At 44.2% G+C, this 17691-nt stretch overlaps 1 protein-coding gene across 4 annotated transcripts in view; it reads left to right on the forward strand.

The window, feature by feature from the left end:
• Nucleotides 1–17691, forward strand: part of Slc20a2 (solute carrier family 20 member 2) — a 92031-nt gene that overhangs the window by 31476 nt on the left and 42864 nt on the right. Inside the window, exon 1 of one of the 4 annotated variants that reach the window (XM_026786879.1) lies at nt 3735–4162. The exons of 2 other annotated variants lie outside the window; for them this stretch is intronic. The gene's annotated coding sequence lies outside the window, so the exon portion shown is untranslated. Of the gene's footprint in view, nt 1–3734; nt 4163–11553; nt 11685–17691 lie in introns of those variants that run through there. One more of the 4 variants, XM_026786880.1, reaches the window with a different exon arrangement.

Here is a 17691-nt window from a genome sequence, read left to right on the forward strand (position 1 = left end):
TTTTTTTTGAGACAGGGTTTCTCTGTAGCTTTGGAGTCTGTCCTAGAACTCGCTCTGTAGACCAGGCTGGCCCCAAACTCACAGAGATCTGCCTATGTCTGCCTCCCGCGTGCTGGGACCACCACCTGGCATAAATGATACTCTTAATTCATTGCTAAGATTTTTCTGTGGATGATATTAATGTGATCATTTGTAAAGCTAGGATAGAAATGTATGTTTTAATGAGCAAGATGACAGTGAATACACTCTTGGGAGATTAAGTCACTAGGATTGTGAGTTCAAGGCCAGCTTGGTCTAAAGAGTGATTGATTATACCATCTCAAAAACAAGGCTCTGGGCACTGTTTGCTGGTGTCCCGATGGCCAAGCCAGAGTCAGCGTGGGAAGGGACTGCCCCATGACAAGGCTGGAGTGAATAGGGACACTATCACAACAATCTGCAGCTTGGTGTCCCTGTGTATTGTCTACCCAGAATCCCAAATTCGAATTCCACCCAAGGCTAGGCATGTCGGGTGATGTAACAGAGGAAAATCAAAGAGGTTATTGCCATAACAGCGTTTAAAGAGTGTTCGCACACCTCAGGTTTCCTCGGAATGCTTAGCAATCATTTGAAATTCCTTTCAACTTTTCATATTCTGAAGTGTTGAGCTTTAAAAGTGGAGCGTTTGATCTTCACTCGTTAAATACCCAATTGATCTTCACCAGGTGCTCCGCTGACGTGACATGGTCACATCACAGCCATTTATTGAAAGCACCTGTGGCCCAGCGTTGTCAGTCATCTCGGGGAGCTCTCAGCCTGCCCTTTGATGTCAGCATTATTGTCACCATTTAACACTTGAGGAAGCAGACGCAAGTCAGCAATGTCCTTATGGTCACATGGCCCAGAGGCAGTGCCTTACAGTTAGCCCCAGAGCTTCCATTTGATGGATTTCTTCCCTCATGGGTTGGTACTTTTTTTTTTTTTTAAAGCATGCACTTCGTTAAGGCTTTGAATGATTTGTATAATCCTCTGAAAACCTGAGAGCCATGGCGAACCCTGGAAATTTCCCCTGCTTTACCGCTTTCAATATTTGGATCAAATATAAAGGGCTAAGAATTGAAACCTTACAACCTAGTCTAGATATAAATTTTAGATATTTTGGAATATTTCGTCTTTTTACAATCCTTGACTCTTTGAGGGTTCCAGAATACAATATAGCATGTATATTTATTCTGGATCTTAAATTTTAAATTTCATCACAAAAATAATCTCTGTTTAAGAACTGAGCTATGTCCTTTGTGTTCCTGGCTCCCTGTATCATATGACATCAAAATGTGAACTCCTTGATCGCCTAGATTTGTCTTCTGTCCCTGTCCCCTCACTTAGTGCCAGAGCCAGCAGCACCCCACAGTATTGCGCCACAATACTGTAACTGCATACCATCCCTAGGAAGGAGACCCCTCTTTTGATTTACGTATTTATTTTAACCCTTTCTCAATGGTCTCCCTCCGCCTTGGTTTCCCTTAGCTTTCAATTTCTCCCTGAGTACTACCAGGCTAACCTCAGCTCTCTTTACTCTTTGGGGTCACAGACCCTTTTCATAAAATTACGGGAAAAAAAAGTTAATGCTCCAGAAGAGTACACAGTGAACACAGGACATTTTGTTTATTTTAGAGGTTCAGAGTTCAAAACCTTGAGTCTTTGCATCCTTGAGGACAGATGCAGCTGGAGAGCTCTGTGAATATGAAGACGATGAATATGGCCCAATACAAAACTGGAAACTTATTTAGAATATGAGATTTTTATGAAACAGTTTGTAACTTGATTGCACATTCTCAGCATGAACTCTGCAGATAACAATGTTGTGTTGCAGTGTCAAGGGTCTGATACTCTCCTTCTAGACCTAGAACAAACACATAGCTTTTGATTTATTTATTTATTTTTTTTACTGATGAAGAAGCAAGCAATCAAGTGTCTAAAGTGAATTAGAAGGTGCACTGTTTCCTTCATAGGTGTTGTTTCTCGTGTTTATTGTCTTTGTTTTTTGTGGCTTTGTTTTTTTATTTGTTTTTGAGACAGGGTTTCTCTGTATAACAGCCCTGACTGCCCTGGAATTCTCTCTAGACCAGGCTGGCCTCAAACTCACAGAGATCCACCTGCCTCTTCCTCCCAAGTACTGGGATTAAAGGTGTGCACCACTGCCACTCCTCCCAGTAGGTGCTTGTGTTTTCAAACAGGGTGGTAAGGGAAACAACAGACTCATACTTGGAGATTTGACATGAGAGGAACTAGAAAATTGCCCAGTATTTCTCGCTTCAGAATAGACCTTACAAAGCTGTCTGGATCTTCCACAATGTAAAATATGATGTGTAGGTCAATTCTGCTTTTTTTTTTTTTTTTAACTAGATGAGAGCATAAAGGATTTTTTTGCCAAGAGACCTACCTACTGAACACAAGCATTCTTGGATGATAATATTTTTTTGTTAAAATTAGCCCCACAGTGTCCTCTGTTGGCATTAAAAAATTCTAGAATAAGTTTGCTGAAAATCACCTGTTAATCAGAGGTTAGCCCTCTGGTTAGTGAGGCTTGTTTTCTTATTTTCTCCGGAAGCTTTGGGCGAACCGGCCTAGAGCGCATACCAGCTGCCAGGTGGTGGGGTGGGTGTGTCTGTCCGCAGCAGCGTAGGTTGGTCGCGGGGCTAGAGTGTCAGGTACGCAACCAGCCATCTTTATAAACAACACGAGGAAGATCATATTAGCAGTGTATGCCAATGAAAGCTAACCATTGGCAACTTTTGGCAAGCGTGTCACAGATGGAGCTGTGCTCTTTAAGAGTCCCGTTGTGTTGTAGTGATCCGTGCTATAGACCTGTGGGTCGCGACCTCTTCGGCGGGTGGCATAGCAAACGTCCTGTGGATCAGATCTTTACATTACAGTTTGTAACAGTAGCAAAATTACAGTTATGAAGTAGCAACAAAATAATTTTATGGTTGGGAGCCACCACAATGTAGGAATATTAAAGGAAGGTTGAGAAGCACTGGTATATGGGAGACACTGAAGCCCCTGAGCTTGGACCTGGGTTTCGAGTGTTGAGTTCAGTAAGTCCCCTGACTGTTTGTTTGTTTGTTTGTTTGTTTTATAAGGAAACAAATAACTCTGAAAAGATACGTGGGATTTTAGGCGTGTTGTTAATGTGGCGTCAGGTCGGTAATCCAGTTGTCTTCCAGGCAGAGTTACTTTGTGTCTGTTGGAAGGGCAGGTGACTGGAGGTTTGATTGAAGAAGTATCCATTCAGGGCATAGGAACTAATACGCTTGAAGCTAAGCATTCTGAATCATCCGTGGTAGACGCTACACAGTCTATGCCTTTGTTCTAAGTTGTAGTTGGTGAGAGCATTGTGTTCTAATTTTCTTTTAAATATTGCCTGTGGTTTGGAGTCTTGAACTGTTTGCTTAGGTTTCAGTATATTTAGAGAATGATCATTTGCTCCAACAGAGGACAGTTCTTCTGGTTGTAGCCAGCCACACAGGGCAATGCATTTCACAGTGCATTTGATAAACTGGAGATGTTTGCTCTCGGTTGTGGGTTTTGTTGTTGAAGTGGCCATGTGTCCTCATAGCACCTCCCTGGGAAGTAGAGAAGAGAGCAGAAAGCCAGTGGGTAACCTCAGTGGATGTCCCAGATGTCCCACGAAGAGCAGACACTGCTGCCACCTTGTTGTCACAGTTGTCGGACCCGAATGTGCTTAAACACCAGGCACTTGCCTTCTCGGGAAAAGACCTCCTCGCTTTTTCTCTGTCAGTGCCTGCAGAGCCGACTTGAAGTCAGTCAGTGGTGCCCAACTGGATTCAGTAATTAGCGTAATCGTGATGCTGTGCATTGTTCGGCAGGGCACACCCCTTGGTCAGAGTCCCATAAAGAGGACACCAGTGTTGTCCTAGTGAATAAATCCCGGCCCACATGATGCAAACCAGCGTGTTCCTGCCTGCTGCTCGGCTGCAGTTAATTTTAGCCAGCGTTTGTTCTGAGTTGTAAAACTGTGTACCCAAGTAGAAGTTAGTGAGCTGCAATGTGATTGCCAGGCCTGATAAGATAGGCATCTGTTTCAGACTCCAGATTGTGTTGATGATCCAGAGAGAAGACCTCTGAAGAACTGTGCTTCGGACTCTCTTTCAAGCTACTTGTGAGTACTCTGGGGATTTTAACATTTCTCTTTGTTCTCTGTACCTTAAATCTCCCTGGAGTAACTATCATGGTAATTGTATATGCCTTGGGAAAACCAGTGTGGATGCTGCCACCGATCCGTGTCAGAACAGTGATCCGGTGTTTTCTTTCCATGTGTGCTGCTGTGAGCACCCCGACTTACTCAGCTCTCCCCGGAGGGAGTATTTGATTCTCACCTCGTCTTATTTCTTTAGTCGTAGATTAACCCTTATTTTGAATGTTAAAGTATTAGATTGGTAGAAATGGTTTTTGTACACAGAAATGTCACTGTGTCTCTAAGCTTTCTTCTCTCTGGTGGTCACTGTGGGGGAAACATGTTGAAAGTTAATTCCTGTTCTACCCCACTCAAGTGGATCTGCTGCAGAGAAAAACGTTGCCTCGCCAAATGTATAGATGGAAAGTATCTTTTTAAAGGAAAAGCTTTTGCTTAAAAATAGACCTTTCCCTGCCTAAGGAAAATAACTTTTTAAGAACCCATTTAGGAAGAAGGTCTTGGAGCAGTGGTTCTCAGCCTTCCTAACGCTGTGACCCTTTAGTACAGTCTCTCATGCTATGGTGATCCCTTGCCATAAAATTATTTTTGTTGCTACTTTATAACTGTAATTTTGCTACTGTTATGAATCAAAATATACACATTTTTGGACATAGAGATTTGTCAAAGGGGTTGAGACCCACTGTTTTAGGGGATGATTTCAAGTGTGTTGACTTTGTTATTAAAAGTATTTAAAGCTCTGAACTGCTTTTCCAACTTGGCCAGCCCCAGCTTAAGTCTAGACTGAAGCGAAGGCAAGATTCCAGTGTTACTTTGAATCGAACACAAGTCACCCTGCATAGTTTGAACTATGTTTACACTTCAAGTAGAATGACTTCAAGTCAAGCAGCTTGTTAGTAGCATAGAATCTAAAAGGAATCTCTCTGTCGGTTAGCATGTAAATTATACCCGCTTTTAGGAATGTGGAATTTTTTTTTTTTAATGAAACAGTTGTTCGCCTATATCTCCATCTATAAGCAAAGAGGGAGGCAAACCCAGGGTTAGTTATGTCATGTTCCCATTTTACAAGACTTTACCTAAAGGTTTCTTTGTTGTTCGATGTTGTCTGATTCTAATGACATAAGGTGTCGGCGATGGAAGGAGATGTTGAGTGGTGTATTTGTAGGAAAAGAATGTAAGAATTGAAAATAGCACTGAATTCCCGGGCTATTTTTAGATAGAAACATTTTTTGAAGCTTAGCCTTCCGAGCAAAAGAGAAATCTGTAATTATAATAGAAAAGGCCCTACTGTCATCTTGAGCTGAAGGGGTTCTGTTCCGGCAGATGCTCCGAGATGCTCATGTCATCGCAAGACCGCTGCAGCTCTTGACCTTCTATTTGCCCTTGCTAAGAAGCCCCTGGGAGCCCTTGAAGTATTTGTAATGATGTATTCTGGTCATGCTAGTTTTCAAGCTAAAATTAATTTGATCATTGTAGTTTTTAATCTTGCCCAAATGAAAAGCTGATTAGTATTTATCCAGTTTGAATGTAACAGAAAGAGGTTTATCTGTTAGTGGGAAGCTTGTGTTCTGGGACAAATTGCTAAAATGCGCCTAGACACTTGCAGAACGTGCGTTAGTGATTTCTGCCTGGTGAGAGTGATAGGTTCTTCAATGCGGGACTATGCAACTGGTGGTGCTGGGGGCTCGGGTGGTGGCTGCTCCCATGATTCTTTTCAGTACTGGGTGTGTATCCTTGGTGTCCCAGGAAGGGCCACTTGTCAGAGATCCCTCATGAGTGGAATTAGTTATGTTGAGTAGTTGTGACTTTGAATGCAACAGATTACAGTGAGCTCGACTCTGTGGCCACACATGGGAGGTCGCATGCTAAGCAACACGGGCTGCCTCCGTACTGCAGGAAGAGCCCGGCTGGAACCTGCCTGCCTTGCTGCCCCTCCACTCCAGGTCTGTCTGGAGGTCTGTGGGATCTGCTCCCACTGGCTGCCTGCCCTCTTACCTTCCTCCTTGTCTTAAATCTGGCTGTGCTGAGGCAGTAGGTTTACTCCGAAGTTCCTTTAATTACAGCCTTCTACTCCAGAGCCTCTAGGAGCTTAGCAGCAGCCTTTGGTCTGGCTCCCCTTCATTCACGTGCTCTCTGTTTGTTTAGCTGGTTGGTTGGTTCATGTGGGGATGTGAATAGCGTCCAGGACCTCCAGTACTCGCAAGCACTCACCGTCTGAGTTACCTCTCCAGACCCCACATCAGGGCTTTAATCAAGCAACAGCTTGTCTGCCTGGCTATAGGCAACTGCATTCTACAACAGGTTGTCTTTGCTCGGTGGTTACATTCTGGAACATTCTCTTTGAAAAGGCAATTTGGCAGAAAAATGTTGTGGTGTGCCTAGTTTCAACTGTCTTGTCTAAAATGAAAGGAGAATGGGCAGAGCGGAGCCTCCAGTTGTGCCCGCGTCGACTCCAGTCAATAGCTGCCGGACGGCCCGGAAGAATGCTGATGTTTCTGGGAAATACTGGGACTGCTGTTGTTATATGCTGAGCACCTCCACAGCGCACACAATACACAAAGAGAGCATAGTGCAAAGAGCTCACGCGCTAAAGCTCGGCGGTGCCAGAAACGGGGGCCCTGACATGCAGTAAACAAGTTGGCAGAAAGACAATGTGAAAAGGGAGAAGTGGGAACTGAGGGCATGGGTGTTTTGAGGGCACGGTAGCGCCTGTTTCTCTGGCCACTTGCAGCACAGGATTGGGACGGGCGTTTGTGTCCTGGTGCAGCTTTGCTCTCGGCGGCCCAGAGCCCCATTGTCCACTCCCAGTCCTTATCACTGCTACCAAAGGAGGCATTGACGTTTCCCATCACTTGAAGCTATTGTTGGGTGGTGGCTTCAGATCTAGTGTGACAGTAAAAGCAGGCTCCTCTGTTAAACTGTTTAGACTTGGAAATCTGACCTTGAGTTCCAGGTTCTGTGTTCTCTCCGCGGGGTCACCAGGCCCCGTTCTGTCTTAGAACGCTGCGCTGTGGCATCTATCTGGTTTCTCAGAAGATAAGCGTTCTTAAGGTCTGTGCCACACCACTGAAGCTCCCGGAGAGTCAGGAGCACGTGACAAGGAGCGCTAACAGGGCAGCGTTGGCGACAAAAAACCCGTGAATGTGTGCGCAGGGTTGCTTCTGAGTCATTCTCCCTGGCAGGTCGCTGACTCGGGTTCTGGGTCTTGTTTATGGCTCTACATCAGAAAGAAAGTTGGGGACATTCAACAAAGAACTTCAGGAGAGAAGAAAAAAGAGCCAAGGGTTGGAAATAATAGCTACAATAAGAAGAGGTTAGAGGACTTCTGTTGTTTAGCCTGGAAGGGAGGAAACCGCCCAAGGGACTCTTGCATTTTCGTCCAGATACGTTTGTGCGTCGGCAGTGAAGAACAGCTGGCACTGCTGCCCTTGGGAACGTAAAGTTTCAGGTACAGTGATTGCCGCGGTGTGGCTGCCACCTGCCAACTTCAGTACCGCCTGGGAACACTTCAAGAATACAGGTTCTCGGCCGGCCCAAACCTATTGATTTGGAAGTGGTGGGGAATACAGGTTCTCAGGCCCACCCAGACCTATTGATTCGGAAGTGGTGGGGAATACAGGTTCTCAGGCCCACCCAGACCTATTGATTCGGAAGTGGTGGGGAATACAGGTTCTCAGGCCCACCCAGACCTATTGATTCGGAAGTGGTGGGGAATACAGGTTCTTGGGCCCACTCAGACCTATTGATTCGGAAGTGGTGGGGAATACAGGTTCTTGGGCCCGCTCAGACTTATTGATTTGGAAGTGGTGAGGCTGGAATCCAGGGCTCTGTTTTAACAATTCTCTGATGTCTACTCCATGTTGTATTAGGAAGAAAAGTACCACAGGAAGAGGAACAAGGATGCTGAAAAACATAAACTTTTCTCTCTGGAGTAATAGAAACCTGGCTTTATATTTATTTACAATTTTTTAAATATTATCTCTGACGTCAGGAGATAATGACCTTTCTAACCCTGACTTGGCTCTGAATTGCTTTTGGTCATTAATATTTAACCTGGAAAATACTGTATTAACTTTTCTGAATTCAGTAATTAAGTCAGTGCCTATCTTTGTTTTCTGTTTGTTTGGGGTTTTTGTTGCTGTACTAGAAATAGAACCCAGGGCCTCACACCGTGCTAAGAGCAAGTGCTCTGTCACTCAACTATGTCCTTACCGTGATAATACCAGGCTGTTTTTGCTAAGATTTGTTTGTTTGTGTGTGTGTGTGTGTGAGAGAGAGAGAGAGACAGAGACAGAGACAGAGACAGACAGACAGAGTGTCCTTATGCTCTTAATGATAGAAGTCAAAAGGTTGTTATTGGAGCCAGGGTGCAGCCAGGTACAGGGATGATTACCAAGTGTGTCTCCAGGTCTGGTCCAATCGTGCCTGACTTCCTCAAAGGAAGACTATTTCCATTTCTGTACAAAGAGAGGCTACTGTATAGTCTTCTTTTCTTTAGTATTTCTTTCTTGGAAAAATAAAGTTGTTTCAGAAACCAGCTTAAAGCCAGTTCGTGTATGTGCCATTAAAAATAAAACTATCTGTGTGGTTTGAATAAGCCTCATCTCCTCAGACTTGTTCACCAAAGGACTAAACTTGAAGAGAGAGGCTTGGTGTGTGTGGGGAAGCTGTCTGCATTGGGTTTCTCTGTGTGGCCCTGGCTGTTCTGGAACTTGCTCTGTAGACCAGTCTGGCCTTAAACTCAAAGGCCTACCTACCTCTGCCTCCTGAGTGCTGGGATTAAAGGTGTGCCACCATGCCTGGTGGGAGAAAACTTTTTACTTATTATTAGAAAATGAAAGAGTTACCTATTAATTAAAAAATACTACAAAACAATAATATAAAGATTAATCTGTAATAACACGCAGTAACATGAAACCATGTAGCATATGAACTAGTGATGTTTCCATGTGTAGACCTAGACTATCTATGACATTTTGCCTTTAAGACAGTCAGATGATTATAAAGAAAAAAGGGCTCTGTGAGGGCATGTCCTGTAGACGGAAGTTTCCTTCCTGCCTGGTTCTGCAGTCCCAATAAAACACACAGAGGCTTATATTAATTATAAACTGTTTGGCCTATTGCTCAGGTTTATTACTAACTAGCTCTTATAATTTAAATTTATAATTTAAGATTCCCAGAATTCTCCTAGTCTGGTTGCCCCGCCTATACTTCTTGCCTCACAACTGGCCAGTCACTGTTTTATTAAACCAATATGAGTGACAAATCTTTACAGTGTACAATAGCATTATCCAAAGCAATATACAATATATAGGTAGATATAGATATAATGTTGGAGATAGCTTCTTGGTTAGCGATGGGAGCTCATGTCCACTTCCCCATCTTAGCAGTAGGACACTACCTGGCTTGAACCTCTGCAGGCCCCGTGAGTTCACATGGGTGCCAGTCCTGTTATATGCATATGGAAAAGGAATGCTACGTATAAAATATTATAATTATGCAATTATTATTAATAATAGTTATCTCTGGTCAACTTTTTAAATTGAAAATAACTTTTTCATACAATATGTTCTGGTCAGTTTCCCCTCCCCATCTCCTTCCACCTCCTCCCCACCTCTGCATTACCCAGCTCCATGCCTTCTTTTTCTCTCTCTTTTTAGAAAACAAAGCTTTTTAAAAAAAGAAAGAAAGAAAAACACAAGAAACACATGCATGCACACACGAAAAAAAACCATAAGAAATGTGCATGCATACACACAAACACATAAAAGCAAAAAAATAGGAAACAATGACATACAAGCAAAACTAGTAAGATTTTTGAAATGTCAAAACAAAACACAATGAGACAAAAAAAATCCATAAAAATCCTGCTGAGTTCTTCTTGCACTGGGCTTTTACATTGGGGCCTAGGGCCCTCCCTTACATGTGGTTCATATACCCAGTAAGAGATCCCATTTTAGGATCGCGTGTTAGGTCTTTGGCTCTCCGCACACTGTCCAGTTCTGAGTCTCTGTGCTGGCTCCCACCTACTGCTGGAGGAAGCTTCTCTGGTGATGGATGGGTGAGACACTGATTTATGGGTATAGCAGAGTGTCATTAGCAGTCCTTTTATTGCTATTTGTCTTTAACAGAGCCATAGTATTTTGGATTTCTCTAGGTCCATGGCCTGCCTAGTCTCAGATTCTTGGGTACCTGTGCAATGTCAGCTTGGGTTTCATCTCTTGAGGCGGACCTTAAATCCAAGCAGATGGTGGTTGGTGACTCCCGCAATGTTTGTGCCACCATAGTCTCAGATTCTTGGCCACCCGCGCAGTGTCAGGCTTGGGTTCCATCTCATGAGGCAGACCTTAAGTCCAAGCAGGTGATGGTTGGTGACTCCCACAACGTTTGTGCCACCATTGTACCAGCATATCATGTGGTTGGGTCACTGTTGTAGACTGAAGAGTTTGTAGGCATCAACTTAACTTCTCTGTGTTCAGTGAGATAGGAAAGTGCTGTCTTTAGCAATAGGGCCTTACCATCAGTTTGTGGGGAGCAGTCAGTAACCTCGGCAATAGCCTGGGTTGTTTGGGGGTTTCTAAGGCACCTCTTTGGCCAACAACTTTCTGGCATTGGAGGTTTGCTTGGGGGAGAGCGATACCTAGTTGGGGCTTTGTCTCCCCTGTTTTTTGGTGACTCCCATTTAGATTTCCTTCATATATGTATATATTTTAAGAAGCCTCTACTGTAGTAGGTTTCTATATGATTCCCCCCCCCCATGGCCTTTAGTGCTAACTGTCCCTCCCTCTGTTCTTCCCTCCTCTTCCCTGCTTCATTCTTCTGCTCCAGTTTCCCCTGTCTCTCCCTAAGTCTATATTCTATTTACTCTTCCTCGGGGGAGCCTCCCCTCCCTGCCAGTCCCTTACTCTATACCTAACCTCTGTGGTTATACAGATCGTAGCATGTCTAGACAACCTCTATTGTTTGATTTGATTTGGCAGTGGCCTCTTAGGACCTTATGTAAGTAGCGCCTCACCCAGCTGACAAAGCTTCAATGATGGCTGGAAAGACTTTTCTTTTCTATAAATACATATGTTTTCATAATGGAAATTTTGACCTTCTTAAAAAATTTTATATTCGAGGTTATAATTTAATTATAGTATTTCTCCTTTCTCCTCCTTCCCTCCCTCCCTCCCTCCCTCCCTTCCTTCCTTTCCCCCTCCCTCTCTCCCTCCAAATCCTCCCATATACCCATCCTTACTCTCCCTCAACTTCTCAACCTACGTTTTAAGGCAGAGACTTGAGATGCTGAGCCCCGGGCAGAGGCCTACTCCACGCTAAGGGGTGTGCGGCAGCGACTGAGCAAGTGTAGTCCTGCTTCTTCTGCCACAGGAGAGCTAATTAGCAAGTCTAAACTCGCTGCTGCTGTGGCTGTGAAGTGACCTCCATTCCCGGCTCACAAGGACCAGGGTGTCACATGCAGCGACAGATGGAGCGCAGCAGCAAGAAGGTGGGATCCAGCGTATTTTTAAACCAGATAAAATAGGAGTTCTGTTATAAGGTTATCCATTTAAATTTGGCATAGAACCATGGTTCAGGGTGAGGATTAAAGTCAGAAGTGGTGGAACCATGAGCAGTGAGCCTCAGGAAATGTGCCAAGCAGCAACGCTAAAGGGTAAGAGTAGAATCAGGTCTCCTAGCCACTGTTTCTGAAGTGTTGAACCGTGGCTCCTCGGTGTATACCAACAGTCTTAGAACTTTCAGAGAGCACTACTCCCAAGGGTTTCTGCCTTTTGCTGCTAGAAGCATCACCACGGGCAGTCCCGAGGACAGGGCTGTCCTCCCAGGCACTCTCAACACGAATGCCAAGGCTCTCCTGTGTCTGCAGACACAGCTTGATGAAATGACACATTGAGAGGCATTGAAAGGTGTTTACATTTTGATAAGACGATTGTTTGTAAGTTCAGTAGCTCAAAACAAAACAAAATAAAAAATTAGGAAGGAAGGAGGGAAGAAAGAAAGAAAACAAACCATTTTTACCTCTTCAAAATGGATGGAGTGGCCAAGCCTGCCTGGGAGCTGTTAGTAAAAAAAAGGCGGCTTTGTGGGAGGTGGAGGAGGATGGGTCTGCTTAAGGATCAAGCTGGCCTTTTTGGGTGTTTTTCTTGTTCATCTGTTCATTTGAGTTTTGTCTTTTTTTGCCTTACTCCGACAACCGAAAGCAGAAGATGCAGCCATGGCTGTGATGCGCATGCATATGGGTAGAGGTTCCCACCAAGCGCGGATGTACTAAGGCCTTTACTGTAGACCTGATCTGAAGTTAAAGCAGCAACTGGAGCAGGGAGAGAGAACGCTTGACTGCTGTGTTGCTCTATACCCACCCCCGCTGCCCGCCTCCCCCCTCTCACTCCCCCCCCCCAACGCCTGCTGGCCAGAGCTGGGGTCTGAGAGGAAAGGACACCCAGCCAAAGGCCTTTCTGCCCGGCCTGTTTCCGCCCTCTCCTCTATTTATTACATCCTGTGAGCTTTCCTTGTTCTTTAAAGTCATAGTGATCTGCTAGACTTGCAAGTAACAAATTAACCTAGAATTTTACTTAAAGAAGAATGACCCAGGGCCTAACCTACAATCAAGCATGAGAGTTTGACCTCATTGTCTTCGCTTCTGGGAATCAGTGAGGAACTGAATCCACCTCTTACAAGCAGCACAGGTTCAGAAGTCTCTTTCTATGAACAAATACTGACCACTTTTTCTTTTTAATTTGCATATAGGAAATTCCCTCCCTGGTGTGTGTGTGTGTGTGTGTGTGTGTATGTATGTATGTATGTATGTATGTATATATATATATAGTAAACTTTTACACACACAGATTCTCAGGGCTACCCCATTGGTGGATTACAGTCCACCCCCAAAGAACACCATTGTGCTGCCCTTGAATTTTTTTAAAGATTTATTTCTGGGGCTGGAGAGATGGCTCAGAGGTTAAGAGCACTGACTGCTCTTCCAGAGGTCCTGAGTTCAATTCCCAGCAACCACATGGTGGCTCACAACCATCTGTACTGAGATCTGGCGCCCTCCTCTGGTGTGTGGGCATACATCGAGGCAGAATGTTGTGTAAATAATAAATGAATAAATCTTTAAAAAAAAAAAAGATCAGGTCCATAGACCTGTCTCGCTGATTTAAAAAAAAAAAAAAAATTAATATCTGTTCTATGTGTCTCTGCGTTTAACCTGCATGTGTTTCTGTGCACCGTGTGCAAGCCTGGTATCCACAGAGGCCAGAACTGGAGTTCCAGATGGTTGTTAGTCCTGGGGCCCTGGGAATCAAACATGGGTCCTTTAAAACAGCAACTGTGTCCTAATCTCTGAGCCAACTCTCCTGCTCTGTAAGGCCCTTTGTATTCAGGCCTCCCCGCACCCTGGACTTATATAAGTCAAGCCTTGAGAGCCATCTGTGAGTCACATACTATGGCAAAGGGTGAAAGTTTAACTGCTTAAGAGCGTAGTGTTGTGTGACAAGACTTTTCCTGGGAAGACACTCCATGCACCCCAAATACGGAGTCCACCAACTGGGGGAGCCAGTGAGTTTGATTGGGGTTACTTATAAGAATTTGGATGGGGGCTTACTTATAGGAACAGAAATGACTCAAAGACAGCTGCATGACCAAAGGCCAGGGCAGCGTAGGTGACAGACAGCTCACAAAGCTGGGAACCTGTAACACACCGCAGGTCTGCAGGCAGCTCAGCAGCTTAGAGTGACTGGATTGGTGTAAACCTCCTCCGGGGAGCTGGTCTGGCCTCACAAGTAGTCTTTAGTGCTTGGCTAGTCTGAGAGTGACCCTCGGGAATCTTTACTGCTTATTCTGTGAGGGAGGGACCTAGTGAATCTAGTAAGTTTGGGGGACTTCCTGAAGCTATTTTGAGTTCTTTGCCTTCCTGCTTAAGAAGCTCCCCTGCAGGGTGGAATGCTTGGATCTCAGAGGAAACAGCTCTCCCACAGGTTCTAAGCAAGTCTTTGAAGATAAGGACAGAAACGGAACAGAGATGACAATGGGGGGCAGATTTCACAGAAGTAGTTCAGCCAAATACACAAAAAAGCCCCAAGACAACAGTAGGCTAATGTGAAGTGGGGGCCTTGGTTACAATATATAGTACAATTATATATATAATATATTATCTGAAAGGGCCAGTTTTTAACTTTTTGAGGGGGCTCCAAAACTGTACAAGACTTTACAATTAACCACTATACGTATGTTTTTAAAAACTAAGTAAAATTATGTATCTCTCAGGGCAGCAGTGACTTGCCGTGTGTGCGCATGCACACACACACAGGAGAGATACCTGTATTGGTTAGGTACTTTCCTGTTACTGTCATAAAACACCATAACCAAACACAACTTAGAGGAGAAAGGTTTTTATTTGGGCTTACAATTCCGAGCAACAGGAGTCCACGGTGACAGAGCCATCTTGATGGCTGCGGCTGGAAACTGAGGGCTGAGGCCCTACACCATGGCAGGAAGAATGGAGTAGAAATACCTCAGAGCCCATCCCCAGTGACATTCTTCCCCAGCGAGGCCAGGCCTCCCAAGCTTACCAAACAGTGCCACCAACTGGGGACCATTGAAGAGGGGCTGCTAGAAGACAGGACGGCAGTTTCTCAAAAATTTAAAAATAGAACCGTTAGATAACCCAGCAGTTCACGCCTAGGTGTACGAGAGCCTGGTATCAAAGAAGCATTTGCCCATTTTAATAGCAGGAGTATTGGCAAAGCAGCCCAAATATCTCTTGTCAGGTGAATAAATAAATTAACTGGTATACACATACAGTGACGTATTCTTCAGTCTTAGGAAGGGAAGTCTGCCATGTGCTACAACACAGACGAGCTCTGAAGACACTGTGGTGACCAGGAAAGAGCATTGGCCTTACCAAGTGCACAGCTCAGGAGCCAGTCACAACAGGGCAAGTGCTCACTCTCTGGCCACTCATGAGAAACACGTGGGCCGTGAGAGTCCTAGAGGCAGCCTGTGAAGTGTTGATCGTGAGGGACTGGGGGGGAAGAGGGCTGAGAGTTGCCGAATGGGTAGAGGATTTTAGTTTTACCAATAAAGACACGGGAGTGTGATGACAGTTACGTGTTCTGTTGAATGGTACACTGAGGCCTTATTAAGTCAGGAGGTGCAGTGATAGACGCAATCAGCCGTAATTGAGGCATTGAAAAGTACAGTTATCAAATGGACAGTTTAATCAGAGGGAGTCTCAGGCGAGCTTAAGTGAATTTGACAATAGAGCAATGGAAATTAGGCAGAATAAAAAGAAATAATGAAGAAAAATTGACAGCCATCACTGAGAAATATGAGCCACCATAAAATATAGCAGCAATAACATCAAAAGTAGGAGGGGCCCAGTTATTAAAGCACAGGCCTTGCAAACATGGCATCCCCCACTCAGATCTTACATAAAAAACAAAAAACAAAAACAGGTGTGGTAGCATGTACCTGAAATCCATCCCAGTGATGGGAGGGGCAGGCAAGCCTGGAATTCACTGGTCAGCTAGCAGAGAGAGAGAGAGAGAGAGAGAGAGAGAGAGAGAGAGAGAGAGAGAGAGATCGAGATCACTAAGTTTGGGCTTCAGCAGGACGCTGCCTTCTCAGTAGCATAGGCTGCCTTCATCCCAATCACCCTTGCTCACTGGCTCCTGCCAGGAAAATGATGTCCTCATAAATATTTAAGATGCATGCACACCTGCATACAGAACAAAGTAGAGGGGCAGAAAACTCAAAATTTTCAAAAATAATTGGTAACTTCAAATAGCTTAACTTTTCACATTTGATGAATAATACTGGTTGATACATCCAAGAAGCTTGACAAACTCCAATTTGGATAACACAGATCTACATCCACACATGCGATAATCACAAGACTGAAAGCAAGAGAAAAAAATCTTGAAAGGATTGAGAGAAAAGCAACCGTAACACACAGCAGAGCTGCAGTCGGGGAACTGGTCATAGTTTCAAAAATGCTGAGGCCAAAGGCAGGCAGCAAGGTGACAGAAAGGACCCATAGCCAGCAAAACTGCCCTTCAAAATTGAAAATGGCAAAAATAAAGTGTCTAAACAATGCAGACTGAGAATTCATTGTTGGCAGGCTTGCCTTACAAGAAATAATTATGAAGTTCAGACTGAGAAGGTGACCCAGGACACTGAGCTCCTGGCTCACGCTTGGACAAATGCTCTGGTGGAGGCAATAATAAAACAAAGTAATTATATATTTCCTTTTTGAACTTACATAAGATGTTATGAAAATGTCGCTTATATCTATCTGGTTACTTTCTAATTATATTTTCATCAGAGCATTCTCCCTTCCAAGCCAGCCAAAGGGAAGAAGCAGCCAGGGAGCTAGTTCTTGATCATGCGTCAAGTGTCGGCATCCTCGCAAAATGAAGAAATGATCTTCAAAGAAATCGTATAAATTGTTTGATCTCTTTTATGTTTCCAGCTGTTGTGTTAGGTCCATGTTTCCTTGAAGGTGCTATCAAACAAGTTCTTATGCTTTCTTAATTTAGTAAAAAGATACCCATTTGGGTACTCTCTGTGGAAGAAATAAAGAACTACTAAATTTCCACCTGTCTCTTGAGTCAAACAAGCAATATTACACAATTATTGTCTTGCTTAGGCTGTTTGCACTGCTAATTTGGCACATTATTAGCAACATTTGATGGAAATCCCAGACTTCTAATGAAGTGCTTCTGAAACTTGGCCAGACTCTTTTGTACTAAAGAGGAAGACACTGCCTGAATATCATAATTGTTTGTCCTCTCTTACTTGTCCTGCTGCCCATCAAACTGTGCTCAAGAGTCTCAGGAATGGGCTGGAGAGATAGCTCGGTGGTTAAGAACACTGGCTGCTCTTCTAGAAGACCTGGGTTCAATTCCCAGCATCTACATGTCAGCTCACAACCGTCCGTAACTCCAGATCCAACACCCTCTTCTGACCACTATAGGCACCGGATGCACTTGGTGCACAGACATATATGTAGATGAAATGCCCATACGTGTAAAAAAAAATGAAGAAGAAACCATTTTTAAAGAGAAAAAAAAATCACAGGGGTGAGAGCAAGAAACGAGCTATAAATTGAATGAGAAATAGAGATAATCACTTATCAACTCTGTTTACTTTGTGTTGAATTAGTAGAGAAAAATATATGTGGTTGTCTCAGAAATCAAATTGTTTCTGTGTCTCTGTATGTCTCTGTCTGTGTGTCTCTGTCGATGTGTCTGTCTGTGTATCTCTGTGTGTGTCTCTGTATCTGTGTGTGTCTCTGTATCTGTATGTGTGTCTCTGTGTATGTCTGTCTGTATATCTGTGTGTGTCTTTGTCCATGTGTCTGTGTATCTGTGCCTCTGTGTGTGTGTCTGTGAGGGTACACACAGAGGCTAGAAGCAGAAGCTGAAATCCCAGGCAGCGTGGGCGCTGGGTCCCAACACCAGTTTTCTGATAAAGCAGGAAGCACTCTTTTTTTT

This window comes from Microtus ochrogaster, linkage group LG7_11 (genome assembly GCF_000317375.1).
Source record: "Microtus ochrogaster isolate Prairie Vole_2 linkage group LG7_11, MicOch1.0, whole genome shotgun sequence".
Classification (NCBI taxonomy): domain Eukaryota; kingdom Metazoa; phylum Chordata; class Mammalia; order Rodentia; family Cricetidae; genus Microtus; species Microtus ochrogaster.